General features: G+C 36.7%; 1 long non-coding RNA gene across 2 annotated transcripts in view; it reads left to right on the forward strand.

Annotated features, from left to right (window-relative positions):
* The first annotated feature begins 8734 nt into the window (after positions 1-8734).
* LOC121068597 overlaps positions 8735-21742 on the forward strand; it is a 104977-nt gene continuing 91969 nt past the window's right edge. Inside the window, exon 1 of one of the 2 annotated variants that reach the window (XR_005818979.1) lies at positions 8735-8839. This is a non-coding gene — a long non-coding RNA (uncharacterized LOC121068597). The remainder of the gene's footprint in view (positions 8840-21742) is intronic. The other variant, XR_005818984.1, reaches the window with a different exon arrangement.

Raw genomic sequence — 21742 nt, forward strand, 5'->3', positions numbered from 1 at the left:
GAGATAAAACTGGAAATGTAGGTGAAAATGCTGACAATGCTTGGTATAAATGTTTATTAAAACTTTTTGAAAGGATGTGGGGGGAAATATTCTCATTTATGATTTTGATATTGAACGTTTTGTTTGTTTTTAAACAAGAGAAGCAATTCTTATAATTTTGTTGAGGAAAGAAAAGCCCCCTGCTTTTGTTTAAGCTCTGGGTGTTACAAGATACAATGATGCCTCCCTCCCTGCTCTACCAGAGTTTGATTCTTTGGTCCTTGTCATTGCAGGAAAGCTAAATGCTGTCCACAATGCTGTTGGATTATTCTCAAACTAGCTTCTTCCAGTAAGTGTATTATTTTAAAATATATTGTGGCCTATGACCACTGGTGAAACATCTTTTGAAACTAGAGCCATCTCTCTTCCTTTACTGGCAAAGACACTGATGATGCTTCAAGTCTGTGGTCTTGCTCAGTTCTAAGAAACTAATTCATTGTGTCCAGTGGAAGCAGTCCAAAGGGATAGTCATTGAACCATTACTTCTTTACAATTACTCACCTATTTCAGACAGTTATGCATTGTCTGTGGCAGCAACAGCTCTTCACTTTAATTCTCCTGCGGTATGAAAATGTACAATTTAAATACTATTATAGTTTGATTCATGTTTTCCCTGTTGTATAGTAGAATAGTATTTACGGTGGTATGGCAAGAACAGCTTTTATGAGTATTCATTGCTCTGGCTGTGTCTCAGTGCTTAATCACTCTGCCATGAGCAATATCCCTGAAAGAGTAACAGGGTGTGAGCATCCTGGTTCAAGAAGAACAGCTGCAACAAGATTATTAAACAATTAGTCTCAACATACCATGTTTTTGGGATATGTTGATACATTTCAAGCATTTTGGGAAGTATGAGACTACAGTAATAAATTTATTGGAACAGAAGCATGGAATCTATGTCTTCAATAGTAAGGTAACAGGTTTGCTGAATATAGTTAATTTCTTTGTCTGTTACTATGTTCTGAGAACCAGGGTGATTGACGGTAAGCTGTCCAGAGTAACAGTCTGACCTTACTCAATCAACGCTCTTACTTTTGGTAAATTCTGCTTTAACATAAAGCCAGGTTATTTATGCATGCTTGAGAAAAATTACTGAAGCTTAATTAAAAACATACCATTGGTTTCAGAGGTAGCTTGGTATAGAATTATGGTTACAATAATTTCTCTCTTTTTTTTTTTTAATTCCCCTTACATGTAAGTAATTGAATGATATTCTTTCTGTGTCCTCCAGAGCTTTCCAAGGGAGAAGAGCTCAGAAATTGACATTTTTTTTTTCTTTTTTTTTTTTCTCTCTTGAAATACTCAGTGTATCATAACTTTAATAATGACGCTCTAAAATCTATTTTTCAAAAAGGTTTAAGTCCAGTAGTTTTAATAGGAAATATTATTAAAATTCCATTATTCTAAAATGGTCGAAGTTCAACTATCATTAATCATCATAGACCTTAAGTGAACAATTCTAGTCTAGAAATCTATATCTATGTATCATTTATTATTTAAGCTAATTGTTTGTTTAATTATTCACAGCACTGTCGTGGATTGATTTCTCTGTGGTCTAGGGATAGAATTTGACTTCGATATTAAAATAATTTAGAGAAATATGTTGTACAATCTCGCTACTTGCAGCAAATGTAATTGAACAAAGTTACTTATTTTTCCCAGAAAGTATTTTTGTTTACCTGTTAATAACGTGTAATTTTTGTATATAAAAAACATAATGACTTATGTTTTGATATTTTTCTATGTTTTAATTTGAAATACCATCTCATATTAAATACTGTTGAAAGAAGATTATAAAACCTGCAAATTTAACTTGTACATTTACTGCTTCCAAAGAATAATATTAAAAAAAACTTTACAGTGATGGTAAATTTAAGCGAAGGGGAGAAGTTGATATATAATTTCACCTGCCTGCTTCACTTCCAATTTGTATGTATATTTGTGTTTGAGGTAGTACTGCATATTTTACTGCATATTTTACTTTGGTTGTTTTGGTGTCAGACATTAAATGTTGAGAACTATTGTTTCATAAAGTGTAGTACATTTAGTACATTAGCTATTACTGAATTAAATCCTAAGAAACCGGGATGGCAAGGGACCTGGCCTTATGACCATTGTGTCTTAGCACATGATCAGCTTAAATTGCTTTCTTCTGCTGTCTGAAGGTAGCTTTTTGTTTGTTTGTTTCTTTGCTTGTTTTAGTAGCAGATCAATCAATTACAACATTTTTGCTGTTCTCTTCTGGATGCTTATCCTTAGCCCTGGAAAAATTTCCTGAAGCTTGCATTATTTTGTGTCTGTGTCTGTTTTTTTTGTTATTGTTGTTGTTTTGTTTTGTTTTGTTTTTCCCCTGGGTAAGAATCCTGTTTTTTTTTGTTTGTTTGTTTGTTTTGTTTTTGTTTTTTTTGGCATTTCCTTATGAGATCTGTTTTTTAGATCCCCGAATATCCTCACAGCCATTAATTGGGCTTTCTTTGGAGGGTCCACATCTTTATTGAAATGAAGTATATAAGACTGGGTGCTGAACAGTGCAGGATTACTTCATGACTTTCATATTTCTGGTGTTTAAAAGCACTGACATGCTTGATATGTGTTGTGCATTTCAATAATGGTAAGGATTTGTTACCTATCAAAAAAGAATTGAGTAGTGCTATATGTAGGATACCAAGTGATTTATTTATTTATTTATTTATTTATTTTTAAAATAAGAATGTATGTTCTCCATTTTCCTGGTGGACCACATATTTACCGAGCAAGTGATAAGAGTCAGTCATCTAATCCTTAGCTTGGTTAGGTAGAAATTAATGTCAATAATCTTCACTAAAGACAAGGTATGTAATCTTTATGCTTTCTTCACTAGTCTAAGTGCCTTGACCTTGCCTTCATATTGGCTGTAACTAATGTCATTGTTTTCTTCTAAATACTTAAAAGTAGCTCAATATTGAGTAACTTCACAGGAACTGGGTTCTAACAGAGTGGTATACAGTTTTTGCCTGTAAGTGCCTTTCCTCCCCTTTCCCCATATAGATGCTAAATACGTCCTTTCTAGGCATCTGGAAATGTGTTCTCCAAGAGTTCCCATAGGTAACTGATGGCAAATGTGGAATTACCTCAGACAGGTACTGATGTGTCCAAGGATAAATATCATGAGGCTTTTCTGAATTAGGGACAGTTAGGGACTATTGCAATAGTCGTTAAGTACATGAGAACTGGCATTTGATCAATCTTCTACATTTTGCAGGTGACATTGTTCACTAATGGACAAATAGAAAAAGTGAAAAGAAGAGATACATGACCACAACAGTTGAAACTATTCTTTTATAGTATGCTCTCCCAGCTTTTGTTCAATTTACAGGTTTCCTGAACCAAAGTCACATACGTTAATGGATGCTGAATTTTAATCAATGCACTTGCCTGAGAAGTTCTTGCACCTATTTTAAGCTTTTAACATATTTTAATTCATGTGTAATCGTATTAAAAAAATGTACTTTTTTTTTCCAGACCCAGTGGTTCTGTTTCAAACTTCTGCTTGCTAATTTAATTTTATTTGATGCTTCATGTCTTATTGGAATTGTAGACTATTATATTCTATGTACTTCTCTAGATCATTCATGATTTTACAGAATTTTACATCACTATTGTCTTCCTTCCAACACTCAGACTGAACAGTATTAACACATAATGTTGCTAATAGGAAAGTATTTTCCATTAATTAGTTGACTAGCTCTCTATTCATCTATTTTTATGCTGAGGCTTTTTTGATGATAGTTTTTGAAGACACCAGAGCCCATGAAGTTACTCAACTGTGGGAACATGATGTATATAAAAAGTTACATACTGAAATTTTGTTTTTCATTGTAATCCTTCCTAATATTCTATATGGTACTCTGGACAGTCATCCAAAACTGAGTAATGTTTTTCCCCCTCAAATGGAACTTTTGGTGAATCTAAACTACCATTCCTAAATGGTGATGATAAATTTAGAGTCCATTACTAGCTAATGACAATCAGTGTTAGTTTCGGCTATGTGACTGACTTTGACATTTGAATCTCACTTGCCATTTTATTGTCCATTTGCTCAGTATTGTAAGACTTTTCTGTAACTCTTTATAGCTTTAGTTTTTTAAGAATCGCTCAGGAACATGCTTTTCATTCATAATCCTTCTGTCTTAAAGAACATATTAATCTGTGAATTGATCTTTCCTCCTATTTCAAGATAGCTGTGTTTCTCAGAGCTTTTTGTATGGAACATTACTGCTTTTGTGACTGCTGTCCCGCTTCCTGATCAAAGCCATTTTGTAAATTCAGAAGATGGCCTTTCATTCACCTGCTAGCTAATTCCTTGAAAGAACTTTTAATATTTTTGTCTGCTATCAATTCTTTCACTAAAGCCATGCTGGTCCTTCTCTTGCATACCACAGATATTCATTTATCTACTGATGCTTTATTGTAGTTTCCAGCAATTAAACTGATTTAAGGGATAGATTGTACAAATGGGATATTGTACAATAATTATGACAATACTTTGGCAATTTCATGTAAGAACTCTTTCATATCTCCTTGATGAACACCATCTGTCTTGGCAATTTGTTACCATTTTTTATCGATCTGTTCTACAGCTACTCTACTAACACTTTAATTTATGACAGTTTCTCTTTCTACAGAAAGAAAGACTTGATATGGGATCTTTCATTATCTCCTGGTGTAAAAAAATTCTTACAGCCCTTTTGCTATCTGTTGCTGGCCACGCAAGCTCTCTTGTAAGCTTTTTATTAATTTATTTTAAAATAATTAAAACTTATTATTGCTGATATGCCCTTAGAAACTGTTCTTCAGACTCTTTACAGATTAATCTTTATTTTACATTTAAGTTTGCTGGAACTGAGGGTGTGTTATTTGCATGTGAGTTCCATCATAGTTGCTTCTATTTTTTAATCAAGCACACATACAAGATGATTATTTTGGGGTGGTTTTATTGGGCTGTTTTTAGGCATCTTGTTTTGCCTTTTTTTTTTTTTTCCTTGTTTTCCTTCCCTTCAAACCCTTGTCTTTGATCTTCCTTTTGTTATGGAACATGGGCACAACCACTGTCTGCACCCCAGTTCTCCTGGACAGGTTGTCCAGATGCATTGTGAGGTGCCATGTCTGCATCCAGCAAGCTCACCACTGTATGAGCCTCACTGGCATCACTTTCCTGGCTGTCTACTTGCCTGGGATTTTTGTTTTAGAGGGCAGATAGCTCTAAGCCTCATGCACGGTAGAGTAAACCAGAAAATGTGTGCGCTCTTGCTGAGCTTGTGTTCATTTGTGTTTGCTCCAAAAGATGTTGAAGTTCTCTGTTATCTGTTTGCTAACTTGCTTCCCCTCTTCCCTTTCTCTTCCACCAGAGTGCAGCTTCCTCCCCTCACCCCAATGTACGGATGTGGTTTTTTGTTTGTTTGTTTTTTCCTTTGTTTCCTCTTCTCAGATTTAGACGTAGAGGTCCAATTACCTAAATTCATCTGTTCACTTGGAATGACTTGGCATATGAGCATTTTGCTTCTGAATGTTAACAAAAAAAAAGGCATTATTATGTAAGTTTTACCTCTTTACTAGCTTTGAGGATGAAAGCAAGAATTTCATATCTACAAAGATTTAGAGGAGTAGGTAGAAATTACCTCCTCAGCTTGGAGGCTCACAGTTTCTGTCTTTGCGAAAAAATGTTTTGTATAGGTGGGTGTATGTAAGTATTGTGGGATTCTACAGGAAAGTTAGGTGATGCTTGCAAAGGTAACAAGTCAAAACATGACAGGATTGATACCCATGGTATTAATGGGTATTAATATTAACCCTATCACGAGTAGGTTATTGTTCTTCATGTTATAAATCATATTAAATATTTACCTATGATTCCTTTGTGCTGCGATGTGGACTTACCTAAGAGCACTTCCTTTTTCGCTTGCAGTTCTAGCATTTCAGTTCCAGACACCTTTTATGAAAGCCTGGTTCTTCTTTTGAGACATCCAACAGCTTTTCAGCTGTTATTACCTTAAATATCATCTTCTGATTAGAGAGGGGAGGCAGAACTGTGTGAAATCAGAAAGATGTGCATAGAAACTTAGACATTTTTATCTAGTTTGTTAATGACTTTAAACGCTAAACAAACAAACAAACAAAACAACAACTAAAACCAAACAAACAAAAAAACCACAACCAAACAACAACAACAAAAACTCATCCTATTTTAAAGTATATATATTTATTGACATGTTATGGGGCAGTGTTGGGGTTTAACCCAGCAGGCAGCTAAGTACCATACAGCCATTTGCTCACTCCCCACCAGTAGCATGAGGGAGAGATTTGAGGAAAAAAAGCTAAAACTCATGGGCTGAGATAAAGATGGTTTAACAGGACAGAAAAAGATGTGTGTTTAGAGGATTAATGCTTTGAAGAATACTTTTGTATCTAATGAAGAGTTTAAAGGATACTAAAGTACTATGAGACATTCAGATGCTCAGAACAATAGAAATGTGTTTAAAAAAAGAAAAGAAAACAGAACAAAACCAAAGATACCTGGGGACATATAGCAATACACCATGAATATATCCTATTGTTCAATTACTATGAAACATATGTGTTATGGAAGGGGGAATCTGTAACATACTACATTGTGAGCACAAAATGAAATATATTTTACATGTTATTATCTTTATTTTTATTTTTATTTAATCCTTGTAGGTTTTGCAAAGCTATTGGTGTTTTTTCTTTAATATGTCAGGAGAGTTGTAGGAAAAAAATGGTAAGGTAGCTTTATCTGAGAAGATAAATGTGCTTTGGTTCTGAACTGAAACATGACTATAAAACTACACCTTTCTACTCAGGAGATCTGATCTTTATATTTTTAGTCTGTTTCATTCATTAATTTTAATGACAAAAAGTCATCTTTCACTGTTTTTTATTCCAGTTGGTTAGAAAAACCTTCACACTGCAAAGAGCGGATTTTTTTTTGCCTTATACTTAATTATTGAACTTGATATCTGGCCCCACAACTGGGAATAAATTGTCCAAATTTAGCCAAATTCCACAGCATAAATGATTTATAATGTTGAAGATTACTGCTGTACTGCATATATATATACATAAATTTTATATATGCATATTGAAAGAATTCTGTCTGCCAAAGACAGAGAAGAATTTGCTTCTCCTTTACAACTCACCAGGCTGAGTTTTCCAATGTTAGGTCTGCATCCCTACACAAATCCCTTTTAAATTAGGGAGACCCAGTCTAGAAACAATTGAGGTACACACATGAGCATTGCCAAGAATGAAACCTGAGGAGAGACTTCTTGAGGTGGGACCAGTTATTGGTACTTTAGTGGGCTTTGGACCATGCTTACTAACACATTCTGAAGTTATTAAAGTCGTAAATAAACTCGCCTCATAGCAGCTGTTTGCGTGGGGTTTTCTTGGAGGTGGGAATAGTGGAAGGGTTGGATATTCTTAATTAGTGTTAAAATCCGATAAAGAGTTCTTAATGTCTACTGCTGTTTTGACCACGAATGAAAATCTACTATAAATTAAAATGTATACTTGTTTTTCATTTATTTTTAATTTAGTCTTTCAAAGCTTTGCTTTTTTTTTTCTAATTTCCTGCTTCTGCTGACCTATTTTGCTAATATGTTTACCATCCCATTTGTTCATTAAGAGGAAGGCCAACACAATTTACACTTATTTATTTGTTTAAGTTAAGAATCTCAGGGAAAGAAACCACTGTTTTCTCACAATGCTCCAAAGGACTATTCAGACACGGTTGAAGCAATATGTATTATGGAGAAATGCATGCACGCGGGTGATATGAATGAATTACATTTGGGCTATACCGCCCCCCCCCCCCCCCCCCCCCCCCCCAGTTCCACAACTAGAAATTGGATTTCCTTTCAATGTGAAATGTTCTGAGAAGTGAAGATGTGAGGTTGGAAGGGTATAAGGAGATAAGGAGGAACTCCCACATTTTCTTTGATACACTCATGAGTCATTACTTAAGTTGCATAGTTTGAAATGTTCAAAGTCTCCTGTGAAATGGAGTACTGAGAAATGTTTCATCTGTTCCTTATTGGTATTTGGATTATGGAAAAAGGGCAAATCTTAAATTTGATATTTCCATATCTCATAAAGATCATCTGTGCACAAATTTACAAAGAGATCATATTGATTCATTCTGGGCGTTCTTATGTTGAATAGGGAACCTCTAACATGGAGAAACAAAGTTGTTCCTCGGTATTATTCCATTTATTGGCCTGCAGAAAGGAGGGTTGCAAAGATAATTTGTGAGCATGTGTGTAGTTAACAAGCATCATCAGTTTAACTTGTGTTGATACACACAGTGTAACCTATACATATGTATAAAAAAGAATAGTTGTTCAACTAATACGATTTATCTATAACAAAGCCCAAATCAGATACAAAAATAATGTCTAATTGTTAGTATCCAAAGCAAGAAGTTACAACTTCGATGCATAGAAATTAGTTTCATTACATCACTGCCTAATGGCTGAATGCTAAAATAAATGCCTCAATGGCACCAGGGATTAATTAGGGAAAAAATCTGCTCTTGGTTATTTCTAGTAACTTGAAAATAACCAGAACATATTATGGAGTTGCAAGGGTGTGATTCATAGCACAAGATAATCTTTTGCTTTCTCTTTAACTAGCAGGAGGCTATCTGAAGTCTATATGTGTCTTTTGGGGTTCTCCAGTTGCTGCCAATGTGAAATCTTTGGATCCTGTGTTAATTCCCTGCCTGCTCTTCTGTACTTGGCAGGTGAGAGATGCTGATGTTCAGTGGCTGAGGTGGCCCAGGTATGGCTGCCTGGGGGAATCTCCTGTGTGTGACCTGTGCTGCCTATGGGGAGGGCCTTTCTCAGTTTGCCAGCTGGAGCACCACCTCTGAGTTAGCATGATAGCCAGAAGAAGTACCAGTTTAATTACGTTAAGCTTTTTGCAACAGTTCACAGGGAGGTGGGTAGGAAGAAGTCACTGGAGATTTAGAGGATAGATTTCTGAAGGGTACTGTAATTTTACAGGTAATTGATAATTTAGGTTTGGTAACTCTGTTTTAATGTAATGAATAAGAAAGTGTATATATGTGTGTGTGTATGTATGTATATATATATTTTGACCTAAGTAATAACATGCTCAGTTTCCAGAGGAATAACAACTTTTATCTGAAGTATTTCTACTAGTATGAAGAAAGTTTGGTGACATAGGAATATCATTCACATTTTCATAGCAAAAAAAAAAAAAAAAAAAGATTAGTTAGTTATTAAAATGACAGTTTCAGCAAATATCAAAGACAGCTACCCTATGCTTGTGAACTGTAACTCCGTACTGAGATTGAATAGTCAGCTTAGCCTCAACTGATTTACTTAACTTGCTAATTTAAGCAGCAGCTGCACTCATAAATAGCACATCAGCAAAAGAAGTCAATAGGAGCTTGGCTTTTTGGACTACATAAGGAAGATGTGATAGACCAGATTCATCCCTGCTCTTGAGCTACCTATAGAGCTACCCTGTATCATGCAGTTATAAGAACTGTTCCTATCTATCAACCTTGATATACCTAGGTGCCTGGGGAATATTTCTGATAAAACTCCCTAAGAATGCCAATCTGTTATTTCGTTATGGAAAACTAATTCAGTCGGTAAAGCAAAACCTTACTGGGTAAAGCAACTGCCGTGGGCACAGGGTGTCATGTAAAATGTATCCGCATGCAAAATGTGATATAAATCAGATAGATGGGGAGATTTATGCAGAGAGAGTGCCAGCATCAACTTTAATGGAAGCCTCTGGTAGTGAAGGAACGAAGGAAAGGAAGGAAAGGAAGGAAAGGAAGGAAAGGAGTTTTGCTAGTGGAAAACAAATGTGGTTTGATTGGAGCCAGGAGGCGATCGAAGCAGTGGTGGTGCCTGCAGTGGGAACAGCAGGATGGAGGCAGTGAGGGTCTGGCCAGAGCACCAGGAGGGATTGGGAATTGCTTCCCATGGCTTTGCTTGTCCAGGTACCTCTCAGGAATTAGGGCTACAATCTCTGAAATCCCAGACGTGGAAATCATGCTGCTTGGCCTGTACCTGTTATACATCTACCTTTGGCTCTGCATGGTTTCTGTAATTTGGCCTAAACTGTTTGAGTTTTGATTTATTTAGGCTAGAGAAGAGGAGGTGAAGTATTTCCCAGATGCTTCAGGTAGAGCTGTTCAACTACTGGCTTTCAACTTGGGTGTCCTGTTATTGCAGACTGTGTTATAAAGTGGAGCTGCACTTCAAACTCATTTCTGGGGAGGGGTGCTTTGTCCTGTTGGGAAACCAACCTGAAACATAAAAGGGTTGCAGATAGGTCATTTCAGCTTTCTTTTAAATGATCAACAGTCCAAAGTTATTCCCCAAGCATAAATTGAAAATGTGACAGTTGTCCACCATACTGTTATTTTTCAGTGAAGAAAAATTTCTGTGGAAACATTCTATGTTGGTGACTTCCGAGATCCTAGAAAATTTAGGATGACACATGGTTCTGTTGAAAGAAATACTCAGTGGTTATTGTCTGGCAAATGCCCCAGATACTTCCAAGTTCTCTATAGGCAGTTTGACAAAGTACTTGGTTTTCCCACTGTAATTCTGTTTTACTGAATTCTGCATAATTCTGCATTAGCCTCCTTAATCTGTTTTGATATGCCTTATTGTAATAGCAAGGCAGTAAAAGCAAGACTAGAGCCATTAGTATTTGGTTCCACTTGTCAGGAGGTGTCTTTTTTAAAAAAATAAAATAATAATACAAAAAGTTAAATGATATGTAAAATGGGCAGGGTTTAAAAATAGATTCCTTCTTAAAGGAGTAGGGTTTGGATTTTTCATTTGCTCAGTAGTTGCACTGTTTCAGATATAGTGTAATCCTTACAGTTTTATAAGTAGGTTTGAGATGCTTAGTTTGAATGCCAAGGTGATTCAGGGTGGCTTTCAGGTGTCATCTTTTCATCCACAAGGTAGAGCCTGTGGATGATCTGTGATGGTCCAAGTTTTCTCTCCTCAGGCCACTTGCAACCCTGCCTGTGAGGGACCCAGGCATGGGACATGGACTTCCATTCAGTCTTTTGGCAAGGATGCAGGTGAATGTCACCTATTCCCCGTGAAATAGGGGAAAACCAGCTCTTCTCCCTCTGCTCCTTGAGTGTAATTATGGTTTAAGGTGATTCTCTTTGTTTTCTGTCATTTTGTGGGTGATTTGAACCAGCAAAATGTTGTAAGTTCCATTCTAATGGGCTTTATGTGCTATTTGAAGAGTGTAGGCATTGGGGAAAGGATTAATGTCTTTGTATCACCAAGACCACAGTGTCTCGATTTTCCTCCATCTCGTCTGTAAATTCAAGTTATTCCTTCTGCAAATCCAAACTAGCTGCACCTGATTGAAGGTTAGCATAACCTTTAGAATGAAGATAGAAGGTGTGGAGCTTGGTTTCCTCATGGCTGGCTTGTTCTTGGAGCTGATGTCTCAGCAGGGAGTTGTGCCTTGAGAGGTCTGGCATCTCCCTGCATTTCCAGTTACACCACCAGCACCAGCATACTTCACTCAACTAATTCTGCTTTGCCCATTGCTTCCTCCCTGTTCTTATCATTGTGTCTTACCAGAGCGGGGTCTTTGCAGCTTGTGGGTACTTTTGTTCCTGACTATAATTAAGTCCTCTAAAAGCCCACGTAGAGTTAAATGTGATGTAGGCAATATGTAGGCTGTATGCAAACACCACCTCAATGATTTTTGTCTAGGAGAGTAAGTCGTCTTGAGCAATTGAGCACTCTGCCCCCACTTCCCCCCAGCAGGATTTATTCCAGTCTGTTAAGAGAAAATCAGGTTCCCCGTTTAATACAATTCACATACTGTTTTCTAGAATCACTGTACAATTTCATCCATTCCTATGAAATCTTTGTTGGAGGCAGAAGTTCTGTAAATAGTTAATCTGACATCATTTTCCTTCGTCAAGATCAGCTATAAATAGTCTTTCTGAGTTGTGTTGAGTCTGAAAGCTCTTGCCTTGGATTTGCTGTCTTCATTCTGTGATAGCTGCTTTTTTTTTTTTTTTTCCCCTCGTTATTGCTCTGAATATTTAAATATCTTTTTCAGCAGTGGAATACTGATGTTACACAGATAAAGGAAATACTGGTTAAAAGGATTCTTGATTAATTTCATACAACATTTTTTTTTATTTTTTCATATGCCAGTCAAATAGGTAATCATTAAAATTAAACATATGAATAATCTTTGAAATAAGAAAGAGCCTGAATTCCTCTGAAGGTGGTAGATATTGCTTTTATTAACAGTGCATGTATTTCCTTAGCAAACTTATCCAGATTGGTAGGATCAGTAGTAAAGCTTGGTTGTGTATGTGTGATTAGCACTGGTATTTGGATTGACAAGGGGAATTTTTAGGAGGCAGTTCCCTAGGTGCTCCCTGTACCACTGCTGTATCTTATGTATTAGGGAAATGGAAGGAGAGTGTTCAACCAAATCTGGAGTTGTAGCTGGTATTTATTTGTGAGCACCTGCACAGACAAACCTCCAAAGTAGAAACCACCTTTATATGCAGTTTTGCCTCAGCTCAGCATGAGCCCTGCTTGAAAATAATTTCAAAAATATATGGGGTAATATGCTTCAAATGAAAACATTTCAGTTGTCAGGCTGCAATGTCGGGGAAATTATATTTTATTTAGGTCTTATGAATATCAATGCAGGCACCTGAGTTGATGTAGAGTTATGGCCAAGAATGTGAATGCAAGAAGGGGGAGGGGGTAGGGGTTAAAAAAAAAAAAAAAGTCAGGAAATTCAAAGTGATGGTTACCAAAGCAACTATGATTCTTCCCCACTTGTACTGTAGTAGTGCTGTATACTTATCAGCACTGCTGAGCTCTGATGTGTTAATATATACATGCAGTGTAGCTGAGTAACTGTGGGAACCAAAGTTGTGGGGGTTTTGAGGTGTAAGTCTATTGCAGAGTGCCAGAGATGATAGAGCATTTTGCTTTTATTTTGGTATTGAATTCACTTCTTTGCAACAGTCATAGAAACAAGTGTCACTAAAGACAAATAATGGAAAATGAGAACATATAACTGTAACAGCAAAATGTGTGCAGATTTTCTCTCTTAGCAGTCAAAGTACAGGGAAGGAGGAGAGGAGTAGACTTCTGTATGGCAAAATGTGATTATTTTCTTGTTCCTGAGAGAGGAAATAAGTTAAAAGATTAGATTAAAAACCATAAATTAAAAATTGTGGTTACAGCAAATGGGAAATACTTTAATGATAAGGAGCTAGCTGGAAGAGTTATGCACCCTTCCCACTGCCACCAGGCTTGCTGAAAGGATGGCACTGGAAAACAGGAGGAGTTGCCCGGGCTCTCCTGATGGGCAAAAGCACCACTTCTGCCCTGTTTTCGTTCCTACATGGTGCAGTGAGAGCTCCCCCTCCTGTTTTCAGCCTTAGTTTAGTTTCTAGATAATATCAATAATATTAATTAGCATTTTAAAATGAGTATTTAAGAAAATCTGCTAGGATTCAGGAATCTTCTTGCTGCCACACCTGAGAAAGGCCTTTCACTTGTGTGACCTGATGGCACATTGTGCTTCTTGGCTCTTGGCTCACCAAAGCAGAATTTCTGTTGGAGTGCTTGAGCTAAGTAAATACAAGAACTGGCTGTGACATTTGGTGGAGCAGTTTATTGTGAGGTTTTGTACAAATATACAATTACTGTGGCCAGGAGAGAAATGCTTTATTATTTGTTACCAAGTACAGTGGCAGAAAGCCTCTGCTTTTTCAGGGTCCTTGCATTTGTAAACCATCCCCAGTCAGCAGTCAACCCAGTACAGCAAACTGCTCTTTGTATATCAAACCCAGAAAAAAAAAAAAAAAAAAAAAAAAAAGACCGTGTATGTGTTGTAGTGATTGGAAGAAAACCAGGAGTTTGCAAGACAAGGTATTATGCCTGCCTGCTTGTATCTCAGATGTTTCAGTGACAATTGTGTTCATGCAGAGACGTTCCTGTTGTATTAGTCAGAAAATATGATTGAGGTTTATTTTAGCTTCACGGTTTTATGCCAGATGCAGTACCTGATAAAGCTAGAGTATTACAGATGCGGTGATACCTTATCTGGTGTAAAGCAGCTGTAAAACTTGAATTGTCAGAACTGTTTGAGCTTAGATTAGATCAGTGATTTGTGTCATGTAGTCCCTGCAGTTTGGGTCCAGGCATTAAAGTCAGATTTACTATCCAATTCAAAGTTCTGGAACAGCCATGACAGGATATAGACAACTTCAGCTTACAGGCTGAACCAGAGTTCTTCACAACTTTGCAACTCAATTTTGCTCTAGGCTAAGTTGGACAGTCTTCACCTGGTGTGCACTACATGATCTTCATTATCATGAAGGCAATAGGTTTCATTATCTGTTGAAACTAGTCTTCCATGCTAATAATCCAGGATTTATATAGCCTAATTTGTCAAATTCAACTGTAGAAATACAATTCGATAAAGAAGTAGCAGACACAGCTGTGCAGCCACCTTTACCCTTGCCTTTTTATCTGCATCTGTGGCTTCTCAGCAGAAATTGGAAAAAGCAATACTGAAGTTGTAGATGCCAAATAAGATCTAAGATATCTGTGCCTCCTTTTAGTTATTACTAGAAATAGATACCTGAGTAACACTGTATGCTTATTTGACCATGGTAAGTAGATTGAAGAGTCTGAGAAAAGTAACAAGCTTTGTAGTTGTGATGGTAAGTTAAGAAGCGGCTCCTTGTCAGTACATAAGTGAATTTGCTGAAGGATTCTTCACTGGAGTGACATAATCGCCTCAATGCTTCCAGAGTCAGCCTGGGATATCTTCTTCAAAGCTGCTCTTCGTGCAAAGTGGATCACCCATTGCTATCCACATTTAGAAAAAATATTTGAATAACAGTTGTTTGCTGCCTTGTGACAGGTTTCCCTCCTCTTGATTTATTTTTGGCACAGCCTCAATGTGTTTTTCCTTGAACAGTGCAATAGAATTAATTCCATAAATAACTCGGAGCTTTTGTGTGGCATATCTAGCAGACTTTTTTTTTTTTTAAATGGATGTATTCTTGTGTAGGTTGCCACTTTGTTTCTCCCTTGTATTATTTTTGAATGAAGCCACCATAATCTGTTGTTAATTTAAATGTCAAATTAAGAATGTACGTACGGAAGTCAAGGATCCTACCCCAGCTAATTATTCAGTAGAGCTTCTGCATTCTATGTTAATGAGGTAAAACATGCAAAGGACCAAGTAGCCGAACATCAAGGCTGCCATAAGTGAACATGCAAGAGACTTAAAACTAAAAAAAGCCCCAAACAGCCCTTTCTCAACATGTGTAGATAAAAAGAGGAAGTATTTATATGTCTTAAAGCAATAATAGAATACAAATTAAAATCCCTAAATGACAGTCCAGTGCAGAAAGATGTCAGCTATCCACAAATCAGGACTTCATGCACACAGCACAGTCATAAAACTGATGGAGCAATGTGAATATTGGGGTGCAGTGTAGTATTATCAATTTCCAAGGAGGGATGGGTCAGTCTTCTGAATGGGCAAGAAATTTAGACAACCATTGTGTATGTTAAGGACACCTGCAACAAACCTGCTATTAGCATCCTTGGTTTCATTCACTAGTTTAGTATTTGGGTTGGCAGCCTTTTGGATAACTACTGGAACAAGGACTGTGTATCTTTTGTCTGCCTAAGATGGTAAGTTAAGTGCTGTCATCTGTTCAGCAGGCTGACCGTACACTACTCCTGTGTGCGTGTCTGCCACCTCACAGACCTGCTGCTCAGATGTGCTAGGTAAGGGCAGCAGTTTCCCAGGGGTCTCAGGGAAAGTCTGCCAAAAGTAGCAGCGCTGGTGCTTGCAATCTGCATGTTAAAATAAGATCCTTGTGTGTTTTATTTTACTGTATCATTATTATTATTATTAACAATTTGAAAACTATAAGTGGTTTGGGACTTGGTTAAGAGGGACATTATGTAGGTAGGCTGTTTCTGATAGTAATATCAAAGATGAGGAAACTTGTAATTTTGGATGAGATAGGGCAGTTATTGTGATATCTTTGTGAAAGCCTCTCAGAAATCACCAGAAAGGACATGGGAGTGTTTATGTTCCTCCAGTGTTTTATTTTGTCTGTAGACCATTATAAGAGTTAAGTGTTTAGTGAGCACTGAGCAATTCTGTTTACTGCAATGATATTGATGAGATTGTGGAATTGGATGTTGCAAAAGATGTTAGAGCATAGAAAAGGCGCCTCCGGAATGGCTGACATCTTCTATAAATCTAAAGAAATAATGAAAATAGAAAGTGTGTGTTGTGCCCAGAACACACAGACAATAACAAGTCGCCTGGGAAATACCTTTTGACTGATCCGCTGATTGGTAAATGGCTGATGGGATCAAAGAATAGTCAGGAACCGTGGTATAGAAAAGGAGGAATTTTTCTTCTTTGGGCTTTTAAATAATTTTCTTTAGGACTACTAGCTAGTAGACTTGTCATGAATCAGAAGTGGTTGCTTTCTCTTTGTTTTATACAAAATACAATAGATGTTAATGGTTATATTTGTTTCCATTTACCTCTACTCACCCTCTACTCTTTCTCACCTTGTCCTTTCATCTCTTTTGCAAAGACTGGAGTTCTCACATACTCTGTCTTCCCTCCTTTATTCTCTCCCTCTATCCTTCATTTCTTCATAGCTACTAAAAGGAAAAAAAATATATATATAATAAATAAAAAATCATGTTCCTGCATTACATTCTCCTTTCAGTCTCCAGTGACTTTTAATTCATCTCTTCCTTTCAATCCCTTCTTAACCACTTCTTTATTTGTCTTCTTGCATCTTTAAATTGTTCTTATTCTTCCTCCTCATTCCTGCATTTTCTCTCCTTGTCAAGATGTTCACCTCTTCTCACTGGATCCAATCTTTCCTGTCACCTCTCAACGAACTTTTTTATTCTTCCTTTCTTCTCTGCAGTTACAACTTTCCAATACGCTTCGATGTGCATCTAAAGAGATGGGAAAAAAAATGCAATTCTTTCAGTGCTGATTATGAACCATCAGGCACCAGTCCTCTCCACCCTTCTAGTAGCCTGGGCACTGTGTGCGTCTGTGGAATTGCACAGAGCGACACAGATGGCTAATACTCCTGTGCACATTCTGATTCAAACAGTAAATCAGATGCATATTGAGGATTGGAGGGTTTGGGGGGGCTCTTTTTTCCACCTCTGACTTTGAAATTATGTCTAACCTTTTTGGCTTCCTCTGGTAATAGTTCTTAAATAAATCAGAACAAAGGAGAAAAGGTTAGAAGAAGTGAGATTGGATAGACATTACAAAAAAAGGATGAATAAAATCCTGTTTGCTACTGAGACAATACTTGATCCATGGTTAGCTTCATTTTTTTCTAGCCTTATGAGCTGCTTTGAATGAGCAAGACCTTCAGATATTCACATGTATATAATATAATACAATAATTCATGTTTGACTTCCAGTTCTACTTAGCCCTGTGCATGTCCTCTCAATGACTTATCACCTTTGCAATCCCAGTGAGCGTGGAAGGAGAGGTAATTTTTTTTTCTTTTGATAGGATTATATTTTAGTCTGTGTACTTGTGTAGTCTAAATCTAAGCCTGTTCATTCAGAATAATATGTTTCAAGGATTTAAAACCATGTGAGACTCAAAGTTAGGCAATTGAACCAAAATCTGTGATTTTTATTTTGAATTCTCAGGCACTTCATACTTGTGTAATTAGTTGCCTCAGCATACTGAGCAGATCAGAAATATAAATGGCTTCAAGGGGGTTTAGACATACCAACAGAAATTTAGAATGGATGCTGTTACACTTACTCAAAGGTAACCTTCACCTTGGAGGTTTCACCTAGCTGGAGGTTGCTTGAAGCTGTCAGGGTGAGTTGGATAGCTTTATACTTGCACTGTTCTTTATTTTGTGAACATCTGCTATGGGATTTTTTCCCTCAGTGAAGACTGCAAATTTCAATGAACTGTTCTTCAGCCATTGTATGTGGCGTATCTGGTGATTAAAATGTATTGATGAACCTGTTTTTGTAGGCTACAAGATGACACAGAAGCTTTCCCTTCCGTATCTGTAGTTTACCAAGTGCCTATGAGGTATGTTAACTCCCATCACAGATCCTGGTATTTAGGGGAAAATAGAGAGTTGGCAGCGCTGGGTAATACATTGGTCAATCTGACTTTCAAGAAATATGAACAGTTGGTGGATCTGGCTTTCTAAAATTACAGTCTTTCCTCCTCTATGGCTGTGCTGGGTAGCACAAACTAGAGGTTGCACAAGATGCTGTGAATGCGCTTCATCCTGTAATTCAAGCTGACTGTGTGTATCGACCAATGGACGAATTGACCAACTCTTCTTCACAGAGTGAATTTTGTATTCAGAGCTTCTGTGGGTGAAGGTATAGCTGACTGACTGACTGTGATGCATACAATTTTTGATCATCGTATTCTCTGTAAGCATTGCTATGCGATGCTGATCATGCTTGCTACTTTGCTAGTGCCTTTGAAGAAAGGTGAGGGTCCTTTGCCTCTTGAAGAGTGCTAGATCTTTTTGTATTGGGCCACAGTGTGCCAAACCGAAGTTCTCTGAGAGGAGAGAGTGTGTGGGGGCCTGTAGTATGGAAGCCATGGGGATTGCAGCCCTGGGTCCTTTGCAATTCCATTTGAGTCCTGTCACAAAACCTCTTATGCACAGGTTTCAGCTGACTTGAGCACACTCCCACTTCTAAGCATATTTTTAAATTGCCAGCACCACCTGCTCTGGTACTGATATGGAGTGAGGATAAAATCTCCCACTGGTACTGATCCAAGGATGCGATGCAGCCAATGAGAGGATCTAAGCCTCTGCTATGATTAGTAGATCCTGTGAAACATGAAATAGCATTTGCTTTCTGTGCTACAGGTATCAGATGGTGTATGCTTCTTATTGCTCTAATGGGATGATAAACAAATAACTGTATTTCATAAATTAGCATTTCCAAAGATATCCCCCTTGTTGAACTGCAGCCAATTAACAATAAGTTCAACTAGCAATGGCTTATAAAATTCTAAAGCTAATTAATTCTAAAAGTGAAAACGAGGCTCAAGAATGATTTGGAATCTGGTGCATTAATAAATCATATGGCTTAGTTCAATTTTCTGCAGTCCTGCTTACACTAGAGAATATCAATTTTTGACCTTTAGTTAAAATGAGATTACTTAAAGGTGATCATTAGCTGAACATAGGCTATATAAGGTATGTATTTAGAGAATCACCTCTGCAGAAAGATGGGAAGAACTGAGGGTCTGTAGTAGCTGGAAGATATACCCATAAGCAAATACAAAGAAAAAGTAATGATATCTGGCTTTTAGTTGGTTGATTTTAACAGAATGATATTTTAATAGGCTAAGAAGAAATAGGAGATCATTGTGATAATTTGTTTGTCAGAATTTGAGACAATGATCTTAATCTTGTACCAAATCTTTAGCACTGAGCAAACTTTCTAAGACTGACAAGTTTGCAGAATTTCAATACTGTGGTTTGAGTGACATTCAGCACTCAGTCCCCTGCCTTTCAGAAAATGCACTTTTGAATTTAAAATTACTTCCTCATTTTTGCTTAGGCAACGATGCTGCTAAGGGCATTTCATCAGCAACCTACCTATTTTTATTTTTATTTTTCCAGAAGTAATTCCCCATTGTCAAATCTAGGTAACAGAAGACTATTTGAGTATCTAATACATGCACTGTATACGCTTGCCTCTGGAGGAAGACTAGTGTTGTTTCAGCACAGAAATCCCATAACAATAAAATCTGATGATCTAGTCACATAGAATAATCTATATACGTAGATTGCATGAGGTTCTGATTTTGTCTGATGCTTTCTTTGTTACTTTTCTGTTAGCTTTACTTAAATTTCTTCCAGTAAGTCAATTATTTAAGTTTCAGTGAATATTCAGCAAATTACTTAACTTTTAGTATTAAAGTAATATACAGTGAAATAACTTCCTAGCTTATTAAATTTCTGTAGCTTGAATCCTTCCTTTTTATACAGTATAAAGCTTATTGAGATGATTACATTAATAATACATTACTATAAAAATTAAACTGCATCACAGAGAACATGCTAATAGGTTTCATTGATTTAAACTTGTAAATGGATGCTAGCAATCAGAAACCAGGTGCAAATTTGGCTTCAAATGAACTGATAGTGATAACAGTGCCAAAATCACTGGCAAGATTCCTAGCGCTGTCGAGGAATAAAAATGCTAAATATAATGAGGTTACTTATATTTAAGCTTGAAGAAAAATCTGAAGTGCATGCTCTGGACTTTTGCAGAAATGCTTTTTTATTCTTGTTATGAATTTAAGGTTTGATTTAATAGTTTTCACATTTTCATATTCTGTTTCTCTCTGAATTTGTTTTCATGTTTTAGGATTTAAAAATAACGGTGGGGTAAGATTAGTTTTATCCTAAGCAGATGGTGAAAGCATTTTTCTTAAGAATGAATTCAGAAAAACTGTGAATACTTAGCTAAAAAAGTAGTGTCTAGTGTCTAAGTAGCATTAGTTATTGTTAGCTTTACCAGTGTCTAGTTGCAGACAATAGTAGTATTCTCTAAAAACAGGAGGAAAAAATGGTAATATTCTTCATTCTATCAAAGAAGAAAACAGAACAATCAAACAAAAAGCTTGGCTGTCATTCAAATATAAGGATTATTGTTATTATTTTTAATAATAAACGGAATTTTATTGTGCTTTGTTGAGATCAGGAGTCATGTTCTTATTTCGGTTTCTAAACTTTGACTTAAAGGTGCACTTTCCACTTTTTAACTTGCATATCTGCTACAGTTTAAAAATTGGTCTCAGAGACCAAATCTTTAAGTAAATTAAGTTTGCATCTTCAAATACAAAGTTTACGGCTGCCCATTAGATTTCTTTAAAATTTTGCTCCTGTCCAGTGTGGACCACGTATCATTTTGTATATGAAAAGCTGAAGTTTGTGATCTGAAAATGAGGCCATTACGTGTTTTCTGGCCACTTCAGATACTGCAATTCAAATGCTTTTTTTTTTTTTTTTTTTTTTTCTCTCGCAGATCTCTCCTACAGCTTCAGTATCACATAAACAAGTTTAAGAAACATACTTTTTATTAATGATAAAACTTGATTTGGATATTCTTTTCCATAGCGAGATTTTGATATTGCCGTTGTCTCTGTAGTAGCCTAAGTTTCGGAAAACTTACCTGGAACCTCTGCAGGATGCAGGGAAATACTAATATTCTTAAGTGTACAGACTTGAAGATGAAGAGAATTTGAGGCTTGTGCAAAATCCCAGAGGAAACTGGTATCAGATCTGGAAAATGAATCTATATTCTAGCACATAACTGTAACAATATACATCAGCTGGCTGCTATCCATGTCTTTATTTCCTGTAAATTTAAAGTTTAGGCGGAGAGTTTTGGAGATACTGGGCAGGATCAGGCTATTGAGATTCTTGTGGCTTTTTTGTAAAGAACTTAAGGACTATAATACATCACCCTTCCTTTTTGTAAGGAGAGAAGGAGTAGTTTGAATCTGCATGAAGGTCTGTGAACTTGCCAAGTAGCTGAACCAGATGTTCAG

The sequence above is a fragment of the Cygnus olor genome, chromosome 1 (assembly GCF_009769625.2).
Source record: "Cygnus olor isolate bCygOlo1 chromosome 1, bCygOlo1.pri.v2, whole genome shotgun sequence".
Lineage (NCBI taxonomy): Eukaryota > Metazoa > Chordata > Aves > Anseriformes > Anatidae > Cygnus > Cygnus olor.